Source organism: Chionomys nivalis, chromosome 6, assembly GCF_950005125.1.
Source record: "Chionomys nivalis chromosome 6, mChiNiv1.1, whole genome shotgun sequence".
In the NCBI taxonomy this organism is placed as follows: Eukaryota; Metazoa; Chordata; class Mammalia; order Rodentia; family Cricetidae; genus Chionomys; species Chionomys nivalis.
This window is the reverse complement of record NC_080091.1, coordinates 93,681,225-93,706,871: the sequence shown is the minus strand read 5'-3', so window position 1 is coordinate 93,706,871 and position 25,647 is coordinate 93,681,225. Positions and strand designations below refer to the sequence as shown.

The window sequence follows — 25,647 nt, the reverse complement described above, 5'->3', positions numbered from 1 at the left end:
GTAAAAAGTCCACAGCAGAGATTTGGCATTGAAAAAGTAAACTGTATCTAAAATTTTAAAATAATATATATGGAAATAAAAGGCTACATTTTTACATTTTCATATAATTTATTGCCAGGCGGTAGTGGTGCATGCCTTTGATCTCAGCACTCAGGAGGCAGAGGCAGGCAGAGCTTTGTGAGTTCAAGGTCAGCCTGGTCTACAAGAGCTAGTTCCAGGACAACTAGCTGTTACACAGAGAAACCCTATCTTGAAAAACCAAAATAATAATAATAATTTATTATAGATCACAGAAAAATAATAATTTATTATAGAGCACAGAAACAGCACACCTGAATGTTGAGGCAGGAGTACCATGAGTTCAACACCAGCATGGATTATGTAGGAAGACCTTATTTCAAACAACAAATTATTTATTAGAATTTCACGCAGAAGACCTACTTTCCAATCTTGGCTCTACTCAGCACTTACCATGTTGTCTTAGTTAGGGTTTCTATTGCTGCGACAAACACCATGACATAAAGCACACTGGGGAGGAAAGGATTTACTTGGCTTACATTTCCAGATCCTAGTCCATCACTGAAGGAAGTCAGAACAGGAACTCGAACAGGGCAAGAACCTGGAGGCAGGAGCTGATGCAGAGGCCACGAAGGAGTGCTGATTACTGGCTTGTTCCATGTGGCTTGCTCATCCTGCTTTCTTATAGAACCCAGGACCACCACTTCAGGGATGGCACCACCCACCAAGGGTTGGGCCCTCCCCCACTGATCACTAATTGAGAAATTGCCTTACAGCTGGATCTCATGGGGCATTTCCTCAACTGAGGTTCCTTTCTCTCTGATGACTCCTGCTTGTGTCAAGATGACACAAAATCAGCACACAGGTAATCTCACACTCACTTACAAGGTCACTACGAAGACACGTGTGCGCTCCAACTCCACATCCCCTGCTTGCTTCTCTAAGCAGCTTCTCCCTTTAAGTTCTGTTTTTATGGATTTAATATTCCATCAGAGCTTGCCTTTGCTTCCAGACTGCTGATGCAGTGTGGCTCCTGCTGCCCTGCTTTCCTCACCATGATGGATTGTCCCCCTTCTGGAGCAGTCTTGTGCCCATAACCACAGCTGCTCTGAGTCATGAAAGACAGCTAGAAACAGGGACTCTTAATGTAAGCAGTTTGAGATGTGATCCCCAAATACTGGAGAATATGACTGGCTGCTTCAGGGTCCCACCACCTTCACTATCCTGCAATAACAGACTGGAGCCTAGAATAGTGAGTCACAGTCAATGGTTTCTTCAGGTATCCTAACACAGCAACCAGACCCAAAACCAAGACAGATGCTAACCTAAGCCGCTTGGATTCCCATGTTCATAGCCTTACTGACACCCAGTAAGGTAGGTCATGACTGTCCTAAATAAATAAAAAATGAAAATAATACTAGTCAATATTTTCCACATAATTTTTTTCAAATGTCTTTTTAAAACTGTTATTATTCTAGATAGGAGTCTCATTGTGTAGCCCCCATCTAGCCTACAGCTTATTCTTTAGACCAAATTGGTTTCAAACTCACAGAAATCCACTTGTCTTTTTCTCCTGAGTGATGAATTTAAAGGTGAGCACCACCAAACCCAGCTAAATACCATCACCTTTATATTATATTCATTTCTTCAGCCATTGATTATGTATCTTTTCTTAATTTCCTATTTTTATGTTTTTTCCTTTTGCCCCATAATTTTCTGTATTTCTCAATAAAGCATGCCAAACTGTGATGCGGAAAAAAAAAATAAGACAAACTCTTTTAATCTGGGGCTGGAGAGGCAGCCCAGCTAGCTGATAAAGGTGCTTACTACCATGCCTAATGACCTGAGTTTGACCCATGGGTCCACATGGTGGAAAGAGAACCAACTCTCTTAAGTTGTCCTCTGATCTCCATATACGGGCCACAGCATGTGAGCTCACACACAAAACAGTAAATTAATTTTAAATTTTTGACATACCTCCACAGAAATACTAATCTGTCATATAACATGTGAATCATGTGTGAATTACTCCATCCCTTTGCAACCAGCAGAACCCAAATCTCCAGCTTGGAGTAAACTATGGTGTTTTTTCACTTGTCCCGTCTCAAGTACACTACATCTTATGTAAACATTACGGGACTTATGTCCCTAGGTATATTTGTGAGGCTGCCATTCTACTCAAAAGCTGTATGCAACTCAAAGTCTACTGCAGCAAGGCCCTTTCAGCCTATAGTTTCAGTTTTACCTCCAATGATTCTTAAACCAAAAGCCCTCTGGGGCAATAACATTTAAATCAGGTTTTCCCATATTCCAGCATAGTATAGGGCTCACAGACAAATCCTAATACAGGCTGACTATCCCTTATTCAAAACTCTTGGAACCAGAAGTATACTCTCAAGTTTCACACTGGGGATATATGTATAGCTTTTCCTCCTAATGTTATTCTACATCAATATCCGAAAAGTTCTAAAATGTAAAAGTTTTTGAGTGACCATTTTGGACCAGATTAAGGATGGTCAACCTGTTTGACAAATAAGCAGTGAACCCTGTCTCAAAAAAAAAAAAAAAAAAAAAAAAAAAAAAAAAAAAAAAAAAAGCACCCAAGCAAAACATCTGTATTGTTCCTCTCCAAACAAAGCAGACACCTGACTTTTTCCAGAGGCAAATGTTTCTTTCAGTCATTCTATCACACTTAAGTTACCAATAGGCAATTTTCCTCACTAAAATGATCTAAAAACTGAGCTTTAGTGCCAGGCAGCTGGTGGCGCACACCTTTAATTCCAGCATTTGGGAGGGAGAGACAGACAGATCTCTGTGAGTTCGAGGCCAGCCTGGTCAGCCTGGTCTACAAAGGGCATTCCAGGACAGCCAGGCTACAGAGGGAAACCCTGTCTCGAAAAATAAGAATAAAACAGAACAGAACAAACAAAAAACAACACATTGAGCTTTAAAAGGTAATTACTCCCAGTCCACAAAGAAAATTTCAGGACAGCCAGGGCTGTTACATAGAGAAACTCTTCTCAAAAAACTAAAAAAAAAAAAAAAAAGTAATTACCCTAAGAAATGTTGAGATTGGGAAATAGTCTTCCCTAGGGAAGAGAACACCAGTTTTAGCCAATAACAAAAGGACAGCCCTGAAACATATACCTATACACATACAAAAAAACTTAATTATATAGACTGAGTGGGTTGTCTTATGTATTTAGAAATACACACACACACACACACACCCTCCCCTATTTAACAACAATTAATGAAAAAGGAGGTTTTGGAGGGAAAAAAGAGAAGGGGAAATGATGTAATTATATTATAATTTCAAAAAAGAAAAAATGTTTAAAAGTAATCACAGATAGTCGTAATGGCACACACCTTTAAACCCAGCACTCAGAAGCAGGTGGACCACTTTGAGTTCAAGGCCAGCCTGGTCTACATAGTGACTTTCAGGACAGTCAGGGCTACACAGAGAACCCATCTCCAAAAAAGGGAGGAGGAGGAGAAAGGAAGGAAGGAAGGAAGGAAGGAAGGAAGGAAGGAAGGAAGGAAGGTAGTTTAAAGTTTTTACAAACCAGGCATGGTGGCTCATATCTGTAAGGCAGAAGGACCAGTCTGAGTTAGAGGCTAGTCTGTACCACTATGAATTTCAGGCCAGCCGAGCTACACAAAAGATTATCTAAAAATGGGGAGGGGAAATAATCACTAAGAATCAACAAAAAAGACAACAGAGTTGGTAGTTAGAAGTAGCCTGAGCATGGACTTAGTTAGCAGTTAGGGGCAGTAGGTACTATTCCAAGAGACCCAGTACCCACACGGAAGCAGTCCATAGCCGTCTGCATTCCCAGCTGCAGAGGGTTCAAGGCCTGTGGACACTGCATGCATGCAGTGCACAGACAGACATGCAGTCAAAACATCCACCCCCACAAAAAGTTAGCTTGGGCTACACAGCAAGACACATCATAAAACAGAAAACCAATGACAAAGCATTTTATGGTATAAAGATTCTTACTTTAAGTAAGCTAGTTGCTGTGGATCAAAAAAATTGCAGCATAATTTAAAAAACAAATTTCTACTGAATAATTCAAGATCAAATCATGTGTGTTTATTTATAATGTTTTCTTTTTAAAAAAGATTCATTTTTATGTTTTGTGTATATGCGCATATGCGCAGATTCTCAAGGAGACCAGAAAAGGGCATCAGAGTCCCTAAAACTAGAGTTAAAAGGCATGAAGCCCTGTCCCATGGGTGCTGGGAACTCTGGACAAGCACCCACACTCTTAATGGATGAGCTACATTTTCAGCCACAATTTTGATATTTTTACATTTGTCTACTTTGTAGGGAAACACACTTTCCGTGAGTCCGTCAGAACAACCTGTGACAGTAGTGTCCTGTCACCATGTGCGACCCAGGGGACTGAACCCAGCTTCAGAATCGCTGGCATGGCCGGTGCCTTTACCAGCTGATCCATCTGACTGTCCCCTCAAATTATACTTCTAATGAACAACAATCATTATATCTTCTAAGTACTGTTCAGATATTTACTATAAAACACTCTTTGACTTCTCATTCTTGTAGTGAGTCAAAGTCAAAGTCCAAACTACACACATTCAGACAGAATATTTGCCCTGTGTATACACAATATATATGCTAACAAACAGTACTATCATATCACTTCATAGACAGCCTGAGAAAGTAAATCTATTGCAACTCACAAATACTAGTAGGCGTTTCTTAAATATTAACCTGTTTACTCTCATAATGCAAGGTCACTGACCCAACCCTTCTACCACTTAAGCTGAAGAAAAAAGCCTCCTTTTTAAAGCCTCCGGTGTATAAAATTTTGTAAAACCTGTTAACAGTTCAGTATCATTCCTACTGTATGCAAGGAGGCTGCCTAAGGACCCTACAGCACAGTCTAACATAGTAGGACCATCAGATGACAAAAGTAAGGTCAATCAAGCCTTATAACTAAGGAACCAATGCTCTAGTTACCCGAACCAAGACGCTGCATCTGCACTATAACAGGTGTCAACCATCAGCAATGCGCTCAATGCTTGCACCAAGCCATCATATCTGACAGTGAGGGTGAACTCAAAAGAATAGCGCTCCCGAATGGAATTTCACTTGTAGTATACAGTCTATTATAAAATCTTTCATAACTTCCTTCTCTGAATTCATGAAATTAGATGGGGACAAAGAAGAAATTCCCTTTAAAACTGGGCAGAAAATATGATTACAGTATCGATGGTTATTTGCCAAGTGGCAGGTTCAAAGGTGCCACCCTAAGGATGACAGCGCCATATAAAATTTTTTTTGATTGCTACAACACTGGTCCATATGCTCAAAAACAGGTGAGGATCCACACTCCAACAAGTTAGACTATGCTCTGTCACCAACATTAAATGTGGAAGAAAATGCCAATGCTCTACCTCCCCAAAGAAGCACAACTCCCTAAACTGCTGAACACCATCAGCCAACCCCCACCGAGTGGTATTTTAAGTATTCTATCAGGAAATCAAGATAAATACTAGCGGTTCCTCTAGGCCTCAGCAGCAGCCTAGGTGTAAGCGAACTCAGCCCTTGATACTCAAAAAAAAAATAATAATAATAATAATGTTGATGTCATTATGAGGCTACTGATTCTTTGCACTCCGGACAAGTCACTCTTGATCCGCGACGCATTTCCTCCCCCAGCTCCCAAATAAAGAGCTCTGCAGACAGAGAACCCCCGGGTAACCCGCTTCTCCTCTACCTCCAGAGGCTGCCGCTTTCTCCACCCTCCGGCTCCGAGGAGCGGGCTCCAGAAGGTCCCGGGCAATTCCGAGCCCGGGCAAGTGCTTGTTTTGCCTGTGCACGGTAGCTCTATCCAGCTGCTTCCTTTTCCAGTTTGCCCGAAATGGAGCACTACAGGGTACCCGGGGGCTCAGGAGGGAGCTGGGGTGGCGACGTCGCCGCCGCCGCCGCCTCTGGTATGTCAGGGGCCGGGATTGTATTTCGAAAGATCCGCCATTTTCACCTCGTCATCACCATCACAGCTCAGCAGCTTCCCCGACAGCCGAGCCCCGGCAGCCGCCGCCGCCACCAGTCACCACCCCCTTCCTCCTGCTCCCGCCCCGGCCCGCCCTCCCGAGCAGCACACACCCACATATCCGGGGAAACCTCCCGCCCGCCCCGCCAACCTTCAAACGCACACCGGAGGTTCTAGCGCTCACCGGTGAGCCGGGCCAGACCTATCACCCCAGGACCAGACACCCAGCTCCCGCGGGCCCCGCAGGAACGCCAAGGGAAGTCGTGAAAACTGCGGGATTCCAAGTCCTAGATACTTGGGAGGAGGGCAAGTCATTCGGAATCTGACACAAGAACAGTAAAGACCCCAAACTCTCATTTCCAGAAAAACACTGGAGATGGTAGACCGTGTTTCGGGTACATCCAGAGTCATTGGACACCTCTAACGTCACTCACCAACTTTGGCATTCTACTCCACCCACAGAATACTTTGACAGTATAGCTATTTCCATGTGCATGCCTGATTCTCAGGCACCCTTAATTACAGGCGCTTACCCTACACATAGTGTTTTTGGTTTCTTTTTTTTTTTTAATTTTTAAGAATAAAGTTCTGAACTATTTTTCCTCTCCACCTAACTTTGGGCATTTCTGTCCATGAACACCATTACGTCAATCTGTTGTTAGTTTAAATTGTACCAGTGCCACTAAATTTAAAATATATTGTTTCCAACTGTGGAGACAGGAATGATCAACTTCTAACATACAGAAAACACAGCTCTTCGCTAGAATCTCTTGCCAAGTGGTTTTAGGATCTAAGTTTCCAAATTAAAAACCATCTGCTGCTGATACGCTTGTACAACGCGGTGAGAATACAGCAGCTTGCTTTAGATCAAGATTTCGGAATTACCTATCCCCCCCTTCCAGTCCCTCTCGTCGTTTAGTTTAATAAGTGGCAGAAAGAGGATACAAGTAATGCTTAATCATCTCAGAAAAAGACACATAAGCTGCCAAGACTTCTTAACAGGACAGCATTCTCTAAAAATCAGCTGTTTAATTTCACAAAACCTTAATAATTGCCAGTTCAAAATCTGTATTCTTTATCATTCAGCTACAATATAAGGTCTAAAAGACCTATTAGAAATGAGCAAACTGAACCTCAGGATTCTGAATAGGGCTAGCTTACTGTCTTAGGGTTACCTAAGAATAAGGTCGAAACAGAAGCCATTTCCCTACCTCGTTTGAATGACAACTCCATATAAAAGTCAGCAGGCTCGGGCTTAATCTAGTGCTGTCTCCCACCCACTCACAGCGCGTTTTATATACAGCCCGCTAGAGGCTGAGCGTGTAAGGGGTTCCCAGCTTCTTCATCTTTCAACTTTATTCCCCCACCAACAGCCGGGTTGTTTACCGTTGCTTGGCCAGGCTGAGTCCCAGCCCGCTCCCTTCCCCCGTGCACCGCGGGGACATTATGACATTTGGCTGGTGGGCTTCGCGAGGGAAACGGACACACACCCAGAGGAGTCCATACAAAGGGGCGTAGGAAGAACGCGGCGGCGGGCAGCAGCGAAAGGAGGCGCTGGTACGAAATGACACAGCAGCAAAACCGGTTCCCAGAAGCCCGGGGCCGCCGGCGGCTTCCCGGGCCGCGCCGAGAGCCTGTCAACAGCCGCCGGGCCCTTGCTCCCGAGCGCCGAGCGGGCGGCGCCGACCCCGCCGAGTGACAGCCGCGCTCTCGGGCGCTAGAGGCTCGTGGCCGCGCCCCGCCGACCCTCCGCCCGCCGCGGCCCACCGGCCCAGCTGCCCGGGAGCCGGCCGGCGCTCTCCGGCCGTGCGAGCGCCCCGCGGGCCCGGCGCCGGTCCCCGCCGCCCAGCCCGGGTCTCCGGAGCTGACACTCACCCGAGCCGGCGGCGCCGCCGCCTCCTCCTCGCGCCGCGCTCCCGGGGCTCCCAGCAGCCGCGGCGGCGGCGGCGCCTCCGAAACACAGACCCGGGTTTGTTCAAAATCACGCGCCCAGCGCCATTCCACCGCCGCATCCCATAATACGCCGGGCGCCCCGCCCCGCTCCGCCCGCCCCTGCGCCGCCCCGCCTCCGCCGGCAGCCTCCGCCCCGCCCCTTCCGCGCGCCGCCCCGCCCCTTGGCAACCCGAGGCGCGTCATCGCGCAAGGCTGGGGAAGCGCTCTCCGGGCCCACGTGACTCCTCCCGGGGCCTCCCTCAAAGGAAAGGCGGGGAACACCCTGTCGGTTCCTGCTTCTGGCTTTGTGACAAGACCACAGTAGGTACGGTTTCGAGCACGCCCCCGCTTCGTGATGAGCCTGACTGAGCGGGGAGTCGACGTGCTAATCTTGCCGGGTGTTAGACATGAATTTTGCAAGGGGCGCCAAAAAGCTCCAAAGAGGAGCATGCAGAGTTAAACTTATTTTGAATGGGAGTTTTTGATGTTTTGTTTTGTAGTACAGTACACATCTTATACTAATATATACTTATACTAATATGGATTCTTTGCATTCAGCCGTTGAGGAATATAGTTTAAGATCTGTTACATCAGTTTATGCTGACAAATATTTGTTTAATGATGCAAAGATGTATTGCAGTCTCTTATGTTGCATTTGTTTAACTCTGTAAAGCTGTGTTACTTTGCCTGTCTAAAACACCTGATTGGTCCAATAAAGAGCTGAACAGCCAATAGCTAGAGAGGAGAGAAAAATAGGCAGGGCTGGCAGGCAGAGAGAATAAATAAGAGGGGAAGAGAGAGAGAGCGAGAGATGGAGAGAAGAAAAGGAGGAGAGGAGTGATGTGGGGTTCCCTTCAGTATGCTATGAATATGTTTTAATACCATTGCTTAATAAAGAAGCTACTTCGGCCTATAGCAGGGCAGAGTATAGCCAGGCTGGAAGAGATATAGGGCAAGAGTAGGCGGAGTCAGGGAGATGCCATGTAGCTGCCAAAGGAGACAGACACCAGAACCTTAACCGGTAAACCACGAGCCTCATGACAATACACAGAATAATGGAAATGGGATAATTTAATATGCAAGAGTTGGTTAATAAGAAGCCTGAACTAAAAGGCCACAGAGTGTTTTAATTAATATAGTTTCTGTGTGATTATTTTGGGTCTGGGCTGCCAGGAAACAAATTAGCAGCCTCCACCTACAAAAGACGATGACAGGAGCCAGTCACATATCCAGCTATGGAGGAAGAAGACTGGGCATTCATAAGTAAGAATAAGTCTTTGTGTATTTATTTGGGGACTGGGTGGTGGGGCCCAAAGAGTAAAAGAAAAAAAATCTACAAATCATCTTTTCTTTCATTTCCTGGGGTATTTGTATGAATCCAAGAAATAAAAAAGGCCTTGAGGGTATTTCGTAAACTACTCTGCCAGATGAGAACTACCCAGATGAAATAACGGAAAACCCAACTGTGTAAATGTACAACTGTGAGGTGCATCACTAAAGAACTATGGAAGACACATGGCTAACACAAGAGTACCTAGTGAACAGTATGGAGACACGCGGGTAACATGAGTCCCTGGGAACAGCACGGAGGAGACACACAGGTAACATGAGTACCTGGGGAACAGTATGGAGGAGGCACATGGGTAGCATGAGTACCTGGGGAACAGTATGGAGGAGACACACAGGTAACATGAGTCCCTGGGAACAGCACAGAGGAGACACACGGGTAACATGAGTACCTAGTGAACAGTATGGAGACACACGGGTAACATGAGTCCCTGGGAACAGCACGGAGGAGACACACGGGTAACATGAGTCCCTGGGAACAGCACGGAGGAGACACACGGGTAACATGAGTCCCTGGGAACAGCACGGAGGAGACACACGGGTAACATGACTACCTGGGGAACAGTATGGAGGAGACACACGGGTAACATGAGTACCTGGGAAACAGTATGGAGGAGACACACGGGTAACATGAGTACCTGGGGAACAGTATGGAGGAGACACACGGGTAACATGAGAAGATTAAGCAGCTACCACCATCCATGGTGTCTCAGTGTCTTCACCCCCAGTTCTTGGGTTTCTGGGGTTTGTTTTTCCAATTATTTTTCTCTTTGTAGTTTTTGTGGTTTACTTAAACACAAATAAAACATGCAGGTGAACCATGTACTCATTTCCTCCACCACACAGCCCACCGTTGGGACTGGTGACTTTGCTGGTCAACTGCATTTTATTTGTACAATAGCTTTGCAATTCTTGGAGGAAATATTATTAGCAATCTTCAATTTCTTGAAAAAGAAAAAAAAAACACTGGTGCTGAGGATTGAACTTGCAGCTTATTAAGTGCTTGGAAAGTATGCTACCACGGAGCTAAACGCCTAAATCCAACAGATGGCGATTCTGAGGAAAATAGAATGAGTAAATGAAAAAAAATAAATATATAGGAATATATAGGTAAGAGGTAGGGTTATTAGAAAACTAAATTATATTACTGAGTACCTATTTTGTATCAGATGCAATGCTAGTCCCAAAATATCTGAGTTAATAAAACGCCCTTACCATGGGCAGTCCAAAAGATAATCCAGAATTTCCTTAGCTTGTGCCTGCCTCTGTCCGAGATGTTTCTAGAGAGGCAGTCAACAGAAAGATGCTGTCTTCCACCACTTATACTTTAAATATATATATATATATAGCCCCAGGCTTGCCTTGAATTCATGGCTGTTTAACTGCCTGGGCCTCCCTGGTGCTGGGTTTGCAGGCACGTGCCCCCAAGTTCAGCTTCACCATAGCAGCCTTTTTATGCAACACCTCAAAATCCCTTAACATCACATTTTCTGAAGATTTCTGGAAGCTTATGACAGACTCATTTAGTGGGAAATATTGGTTCGATGTGACATAAATTTAATAATTTTTTTCAATACAGGGTTTCTCTGTGTAGCCTTGGCTGTCCTGGAACTCACTCCGTAGACCAGGCTGGCATTGAACTTGCAGAGATCCACAGGCCTCTGCCTTCTGAGTACTGGGATTAAAAGTGTGTGCCACCTCTGCCCAGCTAAAATGAGTCGTTTTATGTCATTTAAAACAATATCCTGTACCAGGTGGTGGTGGCACACGCCTTTAATCCCAGCACTCAGGAGGCAGAGGCAGGCAGATCTCTGTGAATTTGAGGCCAGCTTGGTCTACAGAGCGAGTTCCAGAACAGCCAGAGCTACAGAGTGAAACTTTGTCTCAAAAAAACGAAAATACATACATACATACAAACAAACAATATGTGGTCCTCTTTTTTTTAATTGCTGCCCTTTAAGCTACGGCTATCCTAGTCAGCAATTCCTCCGCTACTAGCAGTGTTTAGGCTTCAAGAGCCACGGCCTGAGGAAGTTCTATTCTCTAAGGCACGGACTCCTTCAAAGCTACAAAGGGAATTTATCTAAATCTCTGTCCCTTGAAAGAATTCAAGATTCAAAGGTTGAGGCCGGGCGGTGGTGGCGCACGCCTTTAATCCCAGCACTTGGGAGGCAGAGGCAGGCGGATCTCTGTAAGTTCGAGACCAGCCTGGTCTATAGAGCTAGTTCCAGGACAGGCTCCAAAGCTACAGAGAAACCCTGTCTCAAAAAACCAAAAAAAAAAAAAAAAAAAAAAAAGATTCAAAGGTTGAGGTGGAATCCTGCCTTCCAGAGAGGCTGAACAGTAAGCAGCTCACCTAGCTCGCCTCCTGACATCTCCCAAGGAGTTCCCATACTTCTCGCCCCAAACCCCTCTCCACCTGGCCCCTCCCTACAACTTTCTGCCAGCTAGCTGCTGACTCAGCCTCCTGAATGTAGGTGAATTTTATTTAATCAAACCCATCTTTACATCATTAAACAAATGTTCCAGAGCATAAACAAAAGTAACACATCTTAATATTCTACAACAATATCCATATATATCAGTGGAGAAATAATTGTTATTTGTTTAAGACAAAGTCTTCTTTTTTAAAAAATATTTATTTATTATGTATACAATATTCTGTCTGTGTGTATGTCTGCAGGCCAGAAGAGGGCACCAGACTTCATTACAGATGATTGTGAGCCACCATGTTTTGCCGGGAATTGAACTCAGGACTTTTGGAAGAGCAGGCAATGCTCTTAACCACTGAGCCATCTCTCCAGCCCCAAGACAAAGTCTTCTTAAGTAACCTAGGCTGGCTTTAAATTTGCAAGTTTTCCTGCTTCTGCTTCCCGGGTGCTGGGATTAGAAATTGTGCCACCCTGCCTGCATTCTGAATTAAGGTGTTTGATTTCTACCAAAGGGGTTGTGTGGAACTTTCTGAAGTGATGGTAGAATGTTAGCATTTAACTGTGGTGGTGTTTCAGAAGGTCTAAAGTTGTGTACAATTAATATATATTAACGTTAATATACAACATGACAGAACATTACCTGGCTGTCTAAGTCAAATAAACAGTTTTCTCTCCAAGTTGCTTCCGGTCAGCATTTTATCACAGACCAGAAAGGAAAGTAGTACAACAGTCAGGTTTTCCAGCCCGGGAACCCAGGCCTATGGCAAGGTGCCTCTCTCTTCTCCGTACGTAATCCTGGGGTCTAAACTATAGGGTGTCAAGTTGAGAGGTAGGCCCCAGCCCCTCTCATCTATCCCAGCCTCCAGGCCTGGTCTGGACTCCAAATCCCAACAGGCCAGGACCACTCCCCAGGGTATTTAAGTGATCCCCCAAAAGAGGAACACATGGTCTCCCTTTCTTCCTGGGGGTGGGGGTTGCGATTCCGTGGCTACCTGAGAGTGCAGAACTCCCATTAAGCCTGGATATTTCTTAATTTGGCTTGTTTTGGTTTGGGAATTTTGCATCGGCAGGGAGCTCACGTTAGGAAATATTCCTAACATAGGGCATTTGCTGCCATGGGATGCTCTTTTCCTAGTGGTTTATGGGAACAAAAAAGTGAGTGGTAGCATGGTGTCTTTTTTACACCACTCCCAAACAAGTAGCATACTATCACTTTTGCCCAGGACGCCCTGACCGGACTGAGTCATGCAGTCGAAGGCTGACATTAATAGGTAGAAAGAAATACATTCTTTCATGGCAAAGGGTGTAAGTGTGATTCTAGCAGAGAGGAGGAGGATCCCGAAGGGCTTCAAGGCAAAACTCTGAAGACCTCTGCACAGACTGCCACTGCGATTGGAGGAGACTGACACACATTAGCATACAATAATTATGACAATGCCTCTTCTGGGCCATAAAAAGGGGCCCTTGAACCCCATGTAAATAGCTACGCACATGATGGATTGGCCCTTTATCCAATCAAACTGCTAATCTGTATCCCTCTCATATAGAAATTCTGGAGCTCGCATACTGGCCTGGGACCTGTGAACTCAAAGCTGCCGACAAAGCTCTCTGCTGCATAACCATAGCTTAGTACTGGCAGTAACTAGACTGCTCCCAACTGTAGTCATAGGAAGTCCAAGCAAGAGTAGTTCACATATTTCATGATGATCTCGTGCTGTGTAAAGTACTATTTTCTTAGCTAGCTTTTCTAGAATACTCCTGAAGAGAAAAGATGTCATCGCAGAGGCACCAGCAAGGCCATAGCCATGTCCACTTGCAGTCATTGCACCGGAGGGGAATAGAAATAGGAGAGTCAGGAGTTAGAGGCCAGCCCGGCTCAAAAAATGAAATGAAATGAAATGAAATGAAAGAACCATAGAGAGAAGAGCCATCAGTTCAGCTCTTCACTTCATGAGACTGCCCTCTGGTGTGGGAGAATGGTCTGTATTCTGTCAATTATATTTTAAATAAATGCTGATTGGCCAGTAGCCAGGCAGGAAGTATAGGTGGGACAACCAGACTAGAAGTAGAGGTGGGTCAATGAGAACAGGAGAATTCTGGGAAGAGGAAAGCCCATTTCTCTGCAGTCCTGACCCCACCATTGAAGAAGTAAGATGTGACTGCCTCACTGAAAAAGGTACTGAGCCACATGGCTAGCATAGACAAGAATAATGCTAATAATGGGCTATATAAGTTATAAGAGTTTAATAAGAAGCCTGAGCTAATGGGCCAATCGGTTTATAACTAATGTAGACCTCTGTGTGATTTTGGGGGGGACTTAATGATTGTGGGAACTGGGCAGGACAGAAAACTCAGTCAACAACCCTCAAAGTTTTCGCCTTTGTTCTTGGTAGTTTATGGCTGCCCCTCCAAACACTAAACTTCACACTCAGTGTACACGCATTGGCTGCAGACCCAGGGTATTCTTTCATGAGCCTCTTCAAAAGCAACTTAAACATCCTCAGACAATTTCTCCTCCTTTGACACTGGTGGACTTGACCACCTAGTTCTTCTTGAACCGTTCTCTAGAAAAGGGGACCCCTCAAGAGCAGGTGTCAGCAAACCAACGCTTATAAACCAAGGTCACTCGTTGCTTTTCTCTCGTCCCACAAACTAAGTGTGATTGCGTGAGCACCTGTCTTCATCTGGTGAGCCATCTCACCAGCCCCCAAACTACTGTAAAACTTATTTTTATTACTTTCAATTATGTGCACACATATATTTGTGTGCAGGTGCATACAGGTGCCCAGAAAGGCCAAAGGTATCATAGCTCCCTGATTCTGGAGCTACGGGCAGGTGTAAGGCACCTGATGGCTGCTGGGAATGAAACTTAGGTCCAGAACCGTAGGAGCAATACAAAAAAAAAAAAAATTACTTTTTATGTTTAGTGTTTTGCCTGCGTGTACACCTAGAGGCCAGAAGAGGGCAGAGGGGATTAGGTCTCATTATAGATGGTTGTGAGCCACCCTGTGCTCCCTGGGAATTGAACTCAAGTCCTATTTGAAGAGCAGTCAGTGTTTCTAACTTCTGAGCCATCTCTCCAGTCCCAGTGCTTACTTTTAAGTTCAGAGTCATCTCTTCAGCCCCGCCAAGTAACTCTGATTTTATATTTTAATCCCTGTTTGACTAGAATTCTGTTGCCCCACTCCTGCCCCATTAGGAGTTCGACCCACATCTGAATCCCGAATTCCCGTCCCCCGTCCTTTACTTCTTAAAAATTGTTCCATAGCTGAGCTCAGGGCTCTCCCTAATGCAACCGCTGTGTGGGAATGGATGGAGGGCCCAAGCTCAAGTTTGCAATAAAGGTTCTTTGCTTTTGCATATAAACTCGAACTCCTGGTATGTAGGCCCATGTTTCTATATGGTGTGACAGCCAAGTTCTCGAGCCATGGGTGGTATCCAAAGCAATCACACACCCTCTAGACAGGCTGTCGCCACCTAACGAAGGTTCATCGTACTGCTCTAGATCACCTGAGGTGTGAGTTCCAAGCTAGCTGTGGACTTGACTACAATCCAGCATCCCCCCCCCCCAAGAGAATGTTAATGAACTTTCCACCTTAGTTTACCTTGGGGAATAAAAGGTGTTTGAAAAATAAACGTGGGTGATTCTCAGGAGTGAATGAAGCCTGAGACTTCCTTCCGATATTGCTGTGTGAACTGTCTCAATTTTTCCCACGCCTCCACGCTGGGCCAGAGAGGGAAAAGTAGTTTATGTTGGGGCATCAGACCCCGACACTGGTAGTCTCTGGGGGCTCATGACAAGGGCATAACAAATGCTTCTAGCAAATGCTTGTCCCTCAAATATAGACTTCTATCTGTCTGTGTTCCGGGCAGGAGGAGTGAGAAAGGACACAGCAAAGCATGCCCTGGGTAAGTCTTTATACACAGAAGAGCTTTACGATGTTAGAAATCAGATGGTGCTTCTGCTATGTGAGACAGGGAAAGGGGCTGGTGAGAGACAGGACAGCACTGGGGCTGGGTGGCTGTGACTTCTCATCTGAAACCCTGGAAGCTACAAAACCCAAAGGCACGAGGGAAAATTCCCTTGACTAGTCAGGGTGACAGATGCGTGGACACGCAAGCCTTCACAAACACGCTTCTCACGGACATCCTGTTGGGGATCAGGAAGAGTGAATGCTAAACCAGCTGTGCTGGCCAATTTTATGTCAACTTGACACAAGCTAGAGTCATCTGAAAGGGGAACCTCAACTGAGAAAAATGCCTCCATTAGATCCAGCTGTAAGGCATTTTCTTTTTTTTTTCCATTTTTCTTTTTCTTTTTTTTATTTTCTTTTTCTTTCTTTCTTTCTTTGTTTTTTTGCTTTTTTGTTTTTTTGAGACAGGGTTTCTCTGTAGCTTTGGAGCTTGGAGCTTGTTCTGGAATTCACTCTGTAGACCAGGCTGGCCTCAAACTTACAGAGATTAACCTGCCTCTGCCTCCCAAAGCCTGGGATTAAAAGGAGGTGCCACCACTGCCCAGCTGGAATTTTCTTTCTTTCTTTTTTTTTTTTTTTTTTGGTTTTTCAAGACAGGGTTTCTCTGTGGCTTTGGAGCATGTCCTGGAACTAGCTTTTGTAGACCAGGCTGGTGGAATTTTCTTTATTAGTGATTATGGGGGAAGGTTCAGTCCATTATGGGTGTGGCTATCCCTGGGCTGGTATTCCTGGATTCCTTAAGAAAGCAGACTGAGAGCCGGGCAGTGGTAGGCAGAGGCAGGTGGATCTCCGTAAGTTCAAGGGCCAGCCTGGTCTACAAGAGCTAGTTCCAGGACAGCTAAGGCTGTTACATAGAGAAGTCTGTTTCTAATAATGAAGGAAAAAAAAGGAAGGAAGCAATCAAGCAAGCTGACCCAACAAGCCAGTAAGCAGCACCACTCCATGGTCTCTGCATCAGTTCCTGCCCTGCTTGAGTTTCTGTCCTGACTTCCTTCGAGAGTGATGGGCCACACAAGATTCTTGGCTCCTCAACTCGATTTGATTTTGGTCATGGTATTTCGTCACAGTAACAGGAACCCTCGCTGGGACATGCTGTTAATTATGGAAGTCTAGAGTCCGAGGCCCAGTATCATGTGAGGCTGCCTGGGGCCTCACAGCAAGACCGCGTGTTGGGACTAGTTGATTCAAATTGAAACATTACTTCCTGAAGGTAGGCTCCCTAAGACTCACAAAGTAAATGAAACTTTTACAAATCTCAGGAAATAAATAAAACTCTTGGGTCTCAGGAAGCTGCTGAAACTGACAAGATGCCCCAAGGCATTCGCAAGCTTGCCCTTTCTCTCTCTCAGTGGTATTTTTTTTTTCAGGCATACAGCCTGAGGAATAAGTTGTCCAGCAGCCTAGGGAAAGAAATGCTTCCTCCTCTGCAATCATTCTCTGGCCTCCCCGGGACTGAGCCTGGTGCTTTGCATAACCTAAGTTAGCTCTACCTCCGAGTGTGCAGTCCTCTTCATGATAAAATACTTAGTAAAACTGTCCCTACCTCAGTGAGGGCCGCTGGACAACCTCCCTCTCAGGGTGGGGGCTTTCTATCAAGAAAGAATTCCCTGGGACTGTGGCTGAGCTCTTATTCGGCAAATTACCACCAGTTGAATCTGAAGTGAAGATGAAAAGAGACTAAACTATCTCTACAATTCTGGATCTTGACCACAGTGAACATGTCAGTTGTTCATATAATCCTAAATGTGAAGAAATTTGGATTAGAGATTTTTTCCCCCTAGGTATTTTTTTTCTTTAAGATTTTTTTTTTTAGCAAACAGAAACAAAAATCAACAGAAAACAAAGATAAGCATAAACAAAACCAAATTAATAAAAATTATTGCCTTTGGCCAGGCCGTGGTGGCACACGCCTTTAATTCCAGCACTCAGGAGGCAGAAGAAGGCGAATCTCTTTGAGTTCCAGGTCAGCCTGGTCTACAAGAGCTAGTTTCAGGACAGGCACCAAAAGCTACAGAGAAACCCTGTCTCGAAAATCAAAAAAAAAAATATATATATATATATATATATATATATATATATATTATTGCCTCATTTAAGACCACTTTTTCAGATGGTTTTTAGGTTACCACCATTAAATGTAGACACTAAGAATACATTCCTGGGCTGGAGAGATGTTTAGTGGTTAAGAGTACTAGCAGTTAAGTTATGGCATCACCTGTCGCCAGGTGCCTTTCTGCCCTCAGCCATGTGACATGTGTACCACTTAAACGTGCCTGCCAGGCACAGCTTGCTCTCTTGCCTCTTCTTTCCTCTCTTGCTTCTTGCTCGTCCCTTGCCTGTCTTCTTGGTCTTGTTTCTTCCCTGTCTGTCTCTCTGCCTGCCTGCCTCTCTCATATCCCCACTCTGACATGGCCTTTCGCTCTCTCCCTGTCCCCTCCTCCAATAAGTATCTTTCACTAACTGTTGCACAGGGAGTATTTGCTTAGTGGCAGACCTTGGCAGGGCCTGCCAAAAGGTACCCACTTCACCTTTCTTTCTTTTTTTTTTTAATCTTTTTAATACAGGCAGGCAAAATACCAATGTATATAAAATACAAATAAATAAAAAGCGAGAATGCATTGCCTATGGCTCAGGAGATAGCTCAGTTAGTCAAGTGCCTGTTGGGTACCTGTGAGGACCTGACTTCTCATTCCTAGCAGCCCCACTCCTATAAACACTGAACATGGCAGTAAACATGGTACTGTGTACAACCCCAGTACTGGGGAGTGGTGGGTGGACACACACACACACGATGTATTGCCTAGCTAGGAACAGTGTCATGTGCATATAATTCCAGCAGTTGGGGAGTGGAGGCTGGAGGATGAAAAGTCCAAGATCATCCTCAACTATATACAAATTCCAGACCAGTCTGGGCCACATGAAATCCTAATTCAAAAAAAAAAAAAAAAGAATATATATTGGTGCTAGGGAGATTGCTCAGTGGGTAAGGTGCCTGTCATTTGAACATGAGGACCTAAGTTCAAATCCGCAGTCCCTTGGGGACAGAGAGAGACAGTCAAGCCACTTGGTGAACCTTGGGTTCAGTGACAGGCCCTGTCTCAAAAAGTAAGGTGGATCCGGGCGGAGGTGGCGCACGCCTTTAATCCCAGCACTTAGGAGGCAGAGGCAGGAGGATCTCTGTGAGTTCGAGGCCAGCCTGGTCTACAAGAGTTAGTTCCAGGACAGGCACCAAAAACTACAGAGAAACCCTGTCTCAAAAATCCAAAAAAAAAAAAAAAAAAAAGAAAGAAAAGAAAAGAAAAAAGTAAGGTGGAGAGTGACAGAAGGAAGACACCAGCATTGACCTCTGGCCTCCACGTGAGTGCGCACACATGCATGCGCGTGCCCTTTCAATTACACACGCATGCATGCATGTGCGATATGTCGTTTCTGATCAGGAATGCCTTAGATGGAACACTATTGAGAATCTGGCCTCGTTCACTACTACACCACTCGCATCTGACCCCAGTGATATCAAAGTCGAGTGTTTGAGACACACCAGTGTCCAGATCTGTGCCACATTTCCCGAGCCTCCACCATCAGCCTCCGTGTCTGTCTTAAAAAAAAAAAAAAATCAGGCTGGATAGATGGGTCAGTGGTTAAGAGCACTGCCTGCTCTTCCAAAGGTCCTGAGTTCAATTCCCAGCAATCACATGGTGGCTCACAACCATCTGTAATGGGATCTGGTGCCCTTTTCTGGATTGCAGGCAGAACACTGTATACATTAATAAGTAAATAAAAATTTTAAAAAAATTCCTGGGGATAGCGCCACTCAGGCAAACAGTGACTGGATGGCTCAATGGCAATTCTAACAGCCCAGATTGAAGTCTTACCTTCTGCTTCAGCCATGACCATCAGAACCCTCAAGGAAGAACCAAATGGATAGAAATAAATAGAAAACATTCAATGCAGTGGAACTGTTGCTTTTGACAACATTGTCCACATTGTTTGATGGATGTGGCACCTACCCTTAGCCAGAAAACTCTGGGAAACCATAGATTCTGGGAACTCCAAATCTGCGGGTTGTAATGTTGATGTTTGCTGCCCTTACCCTATTATAGAGGAGATCCATATGGTGCAAGGGCTAACCACAGAGAAAACTATTAAAGAATGGTGGGGATAGAGGGGGAGGGAGGGAGTGTGGACGTGAAAGGAACCAACTAGGGCAGGTTCAACAAGTCCATCGAGAAAGAATATTGGGTGTCAGGGACTGTCTGGAAGCAAACAGAGCTTTCTAAGTAGTCAAAGAGATTATAGTAAAAACGAACACAGAAAAGCCCTCAGCTGTTCAATCCCTAGGGAACTTCAACATGCACTTAATTATAGCAGCTCTTAAATTCATCCAACACCATATACACCCACTACACACACACACACACACACGCACGCACGCACGCTTGACCCCAATGAGGTCAAGGAAGTGTGTTTGAGGTAGGACAGTTAAGGCTTGTGCCACGCCTTCCTGATTTTACCATCGGAGATTTCAATTACCTGCAGCTAATTACAGTCTGAAAACGTTACAAGGAAAATTCCACGAACAAACAACGCCTAGTTTTAAACTGAGCACTATTTTGAGTAGTATAATAAATTCCCTGGCCATTCTTTTCAGGGTTGCCAAGGGAATGAAGCATTGCTTCCTCTGCTCCGTGAATCGGCAATGCGGATAATGCGGATGCTGCTTCTGCCGGTCACTTAGTGTCCCGGTTGTCAGCTCCACTGCCGCTGTCCCTGCACTCAAGTCATCCTTTTTTTTTTTTTTCGAGACGGTTTCTCCGTAGCTTTGGAGCCTGTCCTGGATCTAGCTCTTGTAGACCAGGCTGGCCTCGAACTCACAGAGATCCGCCTGCCTCTGCCTCCCGAGTGCTGGGATTAAAGGCATGCGCCACCACCGCCCGGCAAGTCATCTTTTAAAAAAAAAAAATTTATTTATTTATTTATTATGTATACAATATGCTGTTTGTGTATGCCTGAAGGCCAGAAGAGGGCACCAGACCTCTTTACAGATGGTTGTGAGCCACCATGTGGTTGCTGGGAATTGAACTCAGGACCTTTGGAAGAGCACGCAATGCTCTTAACCACTGAGCCATCTCTCCAGTCCCAAGTCATCTTTATTTTACTTACGAATGCTCCCAGCATGCAAAGGGCAACAGTACTGGCCATTCTGATATGCCAAAAAGGGTTTGATTAGGTGAAAAGGTGAGAGTTATCAAGAAGGAACAAAAATTAATCACGCAAAAATTGCTAAGCTCTGTAGTAAATTAGAAACACTGAGAGTGAGACTGTGCTTTTATGATCGTCCTTTTTTACCAGTGTGTGGCTGTGCACTCACCCATGCATGCACACGTGGAGACCAGCGGCCTTCCTACACCCATATCCACCCTATCTCTCTCAGCTAGACTGGTTGTCCAGCAAGCCCTCAGGACTTACCTGTCATAGACTGACTTTACATGGGTGCTAGGAATCCAGACTTCTCGTACATTAAACTCTTTACACACTGAGCCTTTTCCCCAACCCCTCAACCTGTATTTTAAAACTTACTTTTGAAACATGTCATTTTTATTTCATGTGTTTGTGTGTTTGTTTATGTGAGTTTATATATACCACTTCTGTGTGGGAGCTCGAGGAGGCCAAAATGGTACTGGATCCCCTGGAACTGGAGTCACAGGCAGTTGTGAGCCACCATGGGTGCTGGGACTTGAACCCAGGTTCTCTGCAAGAGAAGCAAGTGCTGTGAACCACCGAGTCATCTCGCCAGTGTAAACATGTCACACAAAAATCACAGAGTCCCGTTGCTCCCGCTCTTGCCCCTAAAGACTGGACTGTAATTCAAAAATAGAATGACTCACAGTAACATGTATCATCCAGCTATTTATTTCACCTTCAGAGAAATCATGATTAAAGAGATATTTCAAGGAAACAGTTTCAATTAGCATGCTGGTAAAACCTTTTTTTTTTTTACCTTTTACACTTTCTCAAAAACAAAAAACAAAACAAAACCCTCAAAACCAATACTAAATTAGCCTAAAGTAACCTAGGATTTTTCAAATTATATTTTGGTCCTATCTTACAAAGAAAATAACTTTCAAATAGCCAGATCACTTTCCTTTCCCCTTTTATGACAGGAGCTCAGTCTGTGGCACAGATTAGTCTATAATTCAGGATAGTCTTAGCCTTGTGTGAGTCCCCTTGTCTCGGCTATCTGAGTTTTGGGACTGTAGGCATGAGTCCCTATGGCAGGCTCACTTTTCCTTGTTTCTTTCCTTTGTTTTCAGTCTCTATAGCTGTACTATACTATAGTCTGTCTCCTAGGAACATTTACTCTATATTGAAAAGAGCCTGAGTGAGGTAAACCAGACCCAGAAAGACAAATATCACGTGTACTCACTCACAAATGGCTTTTAGACATAAAGCAAAGAAAAACCATCTTACAATTCACAATCCCAGAGAACCTAGACAACAAAGAGAACCCTAAGAGAAACATACATGGATCTAAACTATGGGAAATAGAAAAAGACAAGATCTCCTGAGTAAATTGGGAGCATGGGGACCATGAGAGAGGGTTGAAGGGGGGAGAGAGTAAGGGAGGGGAATGGAGAAAAATATATAGTTCAATAAAAACAATTTTTTTAAAAAGTGCCTAATTCTAAAACAAAGTATATCCAACTGAAAATCGTTAAATTGTTGTAGTTTTATTTTTGGTAACACTGGGTGCAAAGCTGAAGTCTCTTTCTCAGGGAAAGAAGCTATTCTACTGCAAACAGGACTCACAGACATTTAGGTGGTCAGATGGACAGGTTGTACAATCAATTTCCTGCATCCCTAATCCCCTGGGTCCATCTCTTTCTTCCTTCTTCCTTCAGTTTTTCCTCACCTTCATTCTTTTTTTTTCTTCAAAGATTTATTTATTTATTATATACACAGTATTCACCCTCCATGAATGACTGCAGGCCAGAAGAGGGCACCAGATCTCATTACAGATGGTTGCAAGCCACCATGTGGTTTCTGGGAATTGAACTCAGGACCTCTGGAAGAGCAGTCAGCGTCCTTAACCTCTGAGCCATCTCTCCAGCCCCCTCACCTTCATTCTTGTACTGGGAATTTAGTCTAGGACCTCTTAGGTGGTAGGCAGGTGCTCTACCACTGAGGTATAAAGTATAGCCCCAGTTTTCTGTTTACTTTCTATTTTCAGACAGGCCCTACTAAGTTCTCTAGGCATATCTTAAGAGAGGCCTGTGCCAACAGATCTGACCCACCCTTTTGTGGGCCTAAGCCCCCTGAAAAATGTTATGCCAAAATCTGCAGGGTCCCCACAAAAGCCAACAGAGGAGTGATAGGGGCCATTTTGGGCCTCTCCTTTCTCACAGGGCCTAGAAATAAAAACCTAAAGTTAACTAAAACATTATGTGCTAATCTTAGAGACTCAAGCTCCAAAAATACCACAGAGTGTCCTCATTGTCTGCCACTTATCGTTAACAGCAGGTGCTCTAACCGCTGACCTTGCAACTACTCTGCTTAGCTGCCATATAACTTGTCATTCAAATAACCGTTTCCAAAGCAATGGCAGCATCACTAAGAATTACTTTAAGACAATAGATGAAAAAAGAGCATTGTTCCGAACAAAGTTGGATTTATGACCAATACTTTTAAAAGATACAGAGTGTAATAGAGAAAGGGAACACACATACATAGTCAATCCGTAGGGATGTGTGTGCACATTAAATTTATACTGTATCTTAGACTTGGGTCTCTCGTGTTGCAAGCTGACCTCCAACTCGCTAAATTTGGGAACCTAATCTTGAGCTCCTGATCCTCCTGCCTCCACTTCTGGAAGGCTGATATTACAGCCTGCCTTTTTTTTTTTTTAGGGGAATGTGCCAGAAGCAGTCTATTATTATTGTTGTTGTTGTTGTTGTTATTATTATTATCAAGAATGCAGTTGAGTTTCTCACAGGTGGGGAAATGCAGACATCAGCACAGTAAACAGTGGAGTCTTATCCTGGGGGGATCACTTTCTTATTTTTTTATTGATATTTATTGAGCTCTACCTTTTTCTCTGCTCCCCTCCCTGCCTCTCTCCTTCCCTCTTCAACCCTTCCCCAAGGTCCTCATGCTCCCAATTTACTCGGGAGATCTTGTCTTTTTCTACTTTCTACTTCCCATGTAAGTTATATCTATGTAAGTGTCTCTTATTAGTGTCCTCATTGTTGTCTAAGTTCTCTGGGATTGTGGTTTGTAGGCTAACTTTCTTTGCTTTATGCTTTAAAACCACCTATGAGTGAGTACATGTGATAACTGTCTTTCTGTGTCGGGGTTACCTCACTCAAAATAATGTTTTCTAGCTCTGTCCATTTTCCTGCAAAATTCAAGATGTCGTTACTTTTTTTCTGCTGTGTAGTACTCGGTTGTGTAAATGTACCACATTCTCCTTATCCATTCTTTGATCGAGGGGCATTTAGGTCGTTTCCAGGTTCTGGCTATGACAAAGCTGCTGTGCACATAGTTGAGCACATGTCCTTGTGGCACGATTGAGCATCCTTTGGATATATACCCAAAAGTGGTATTACTGGGTCTTGAGGAAGGTTGTTTCCTAATTTTCTGAGAAATCACCACACCGACATCCAAAGAGGCTGTACCAACTTGTATTCCCACCAGCAATGCAGAAGTGTTTCCTTTTCCCCACAACCTCTCCAGCACAAGTTGTCATCAGTGTTTTTGATCTTGGCCATTGTTAGAGGTGTAAGATGGAATCTCAGAGTTTTTTTTTGTTTGTTTGTTTTTTTGTTTTTTTCGAGACAGGGTTTCTCTGTGGTTTTGGAGCCTGTCCTGGAACTAGCTCTTGTAGACCAGGCTGGTCTCGAACTCACAGAGATCCGCCTGCCTCTGCCCTCTGCCTCCCAAGTGCTGGGATTAAAGGCGTGCACCACCTCCGCCCGGCTCAGAGTTATTTTTATTTGCATTTTTGTGATAGCTAAGGATGTCGAACATTTCCTTATGTGTCTTTCAGCCATTTTAGATTCCTCTGTTGAGAGTTCTCTGTTTAGGTCTGTACTCCATTTTTTTTTATTGGATTATGTGATCTTTTGGTGTCCAGTTTCTTGAGTTCTTTGAACATTTTGGAGATCAGACCTCTGTCTGATGTGGGGTTAGTGAAGATCTTTTCCCATTCTGTAGGCTGTCATTTTGTCTTGTTGACCGTACCCTTTGCTTTACAGAAGCTTTTCAGTTTCAGGACGTCCCATTTATTAATTGTTTCTCTCAGTGTCTGTGCTGCTGGGGTTATATTTAGAAAGTGGTCTCCTGTGCCAATGTGTTCAAGTGTACTTCCCACCTTCTCTTCTATAAGGTTCAGTGTGGCTGGCTTTATGTTGAGGTCTTTGATCATTTGGACTTAAGAGGATCACTTTCTTGATCATGGTGTAGTCTCTTCCAGGTAAATTCTCTTTCATTCTCTCTCTTTCCCTCCCTGTATGTGTGTGTGTTGGAGGTGAGGGGTTGTGGGTTTTTTTTTTATTTTTTTCAGTGTTGGACTATAGAGAACTGCAAATAAAAACTAAAAACAGCCCATTCTTTACTACAGGTAGTTTCAGAGAGGTCTTGAAGATGGGGCGAACGAATCCTTACGCCTGGAACTGACGGGAAACACTGTAGTTTTGACAAGCCGGGCCCTTATTGAGGTTGCACCAGGTACACGCCATTCCAGGTCGGAGCGTGAGAGCCCGGTCTCTGGAGAGGCCTGGGCGGGAGTTTCGTGTCACTCAAACCCGTGGGCGGAGATAGTTCCGGCTCCGGGACCCGGCGCTCTGGCCCGTAAAGGCGCGACTCTATGGCCCCTCGGGTTCCCTCTGCCGCTCTCTGGAGGACCACACTCGTTTTCTTTTCGGC

General features: G+C 44.6%; 1 protein-coding gene and 1 long non-coding RNA gene across 6 annotated transcripts in view; one reads left to right on the top strand and one right to left on the bottom strand.

The window, feature by feature from the left end:
• Positions 1 to 8,056, bottom strand: part of Lin54 (lin-54 DREAM MuvB core complex component) — a 69,222-nt gene extending 61,166 nt beyond the window's left edge. For 2 of the 5 annotated variants that reach the window (XM_057772723.1, XM_057772726.1), the window contains exon 1: positions 7,917 to 8,056. The gene's annotated coding sequence lies outside the window, so the exon portion shown is untranslated. Of the gene's footprint in view, positions 1 to 5,765; positions 5,931 to 7,916 lie in introns of those variants that run through there. The other 3 variants (XM_057772724.1, XM_057772725.1, XM_057772728.1) reach the window with 2 other exon arrangements.
• Positions 8,057 to 8,227: 171 nt separating this feature from the next.
• On the top strand, positions 8,228 to 12,328 carry LOC130875372 (uncharacterized). Its single transcript, XR_009057229.1, has 3 exons — positions 8,228 to 8,298; positions 9,147 to 9,236; positions 12,004 to 12,328. It is a non-coding gene; the product is annotated as an uncharacterized LOC130875372 (long non-coding RNA).
• Positions 12,329 to 25,647: the final 13,319 nt, after the last annotated feature.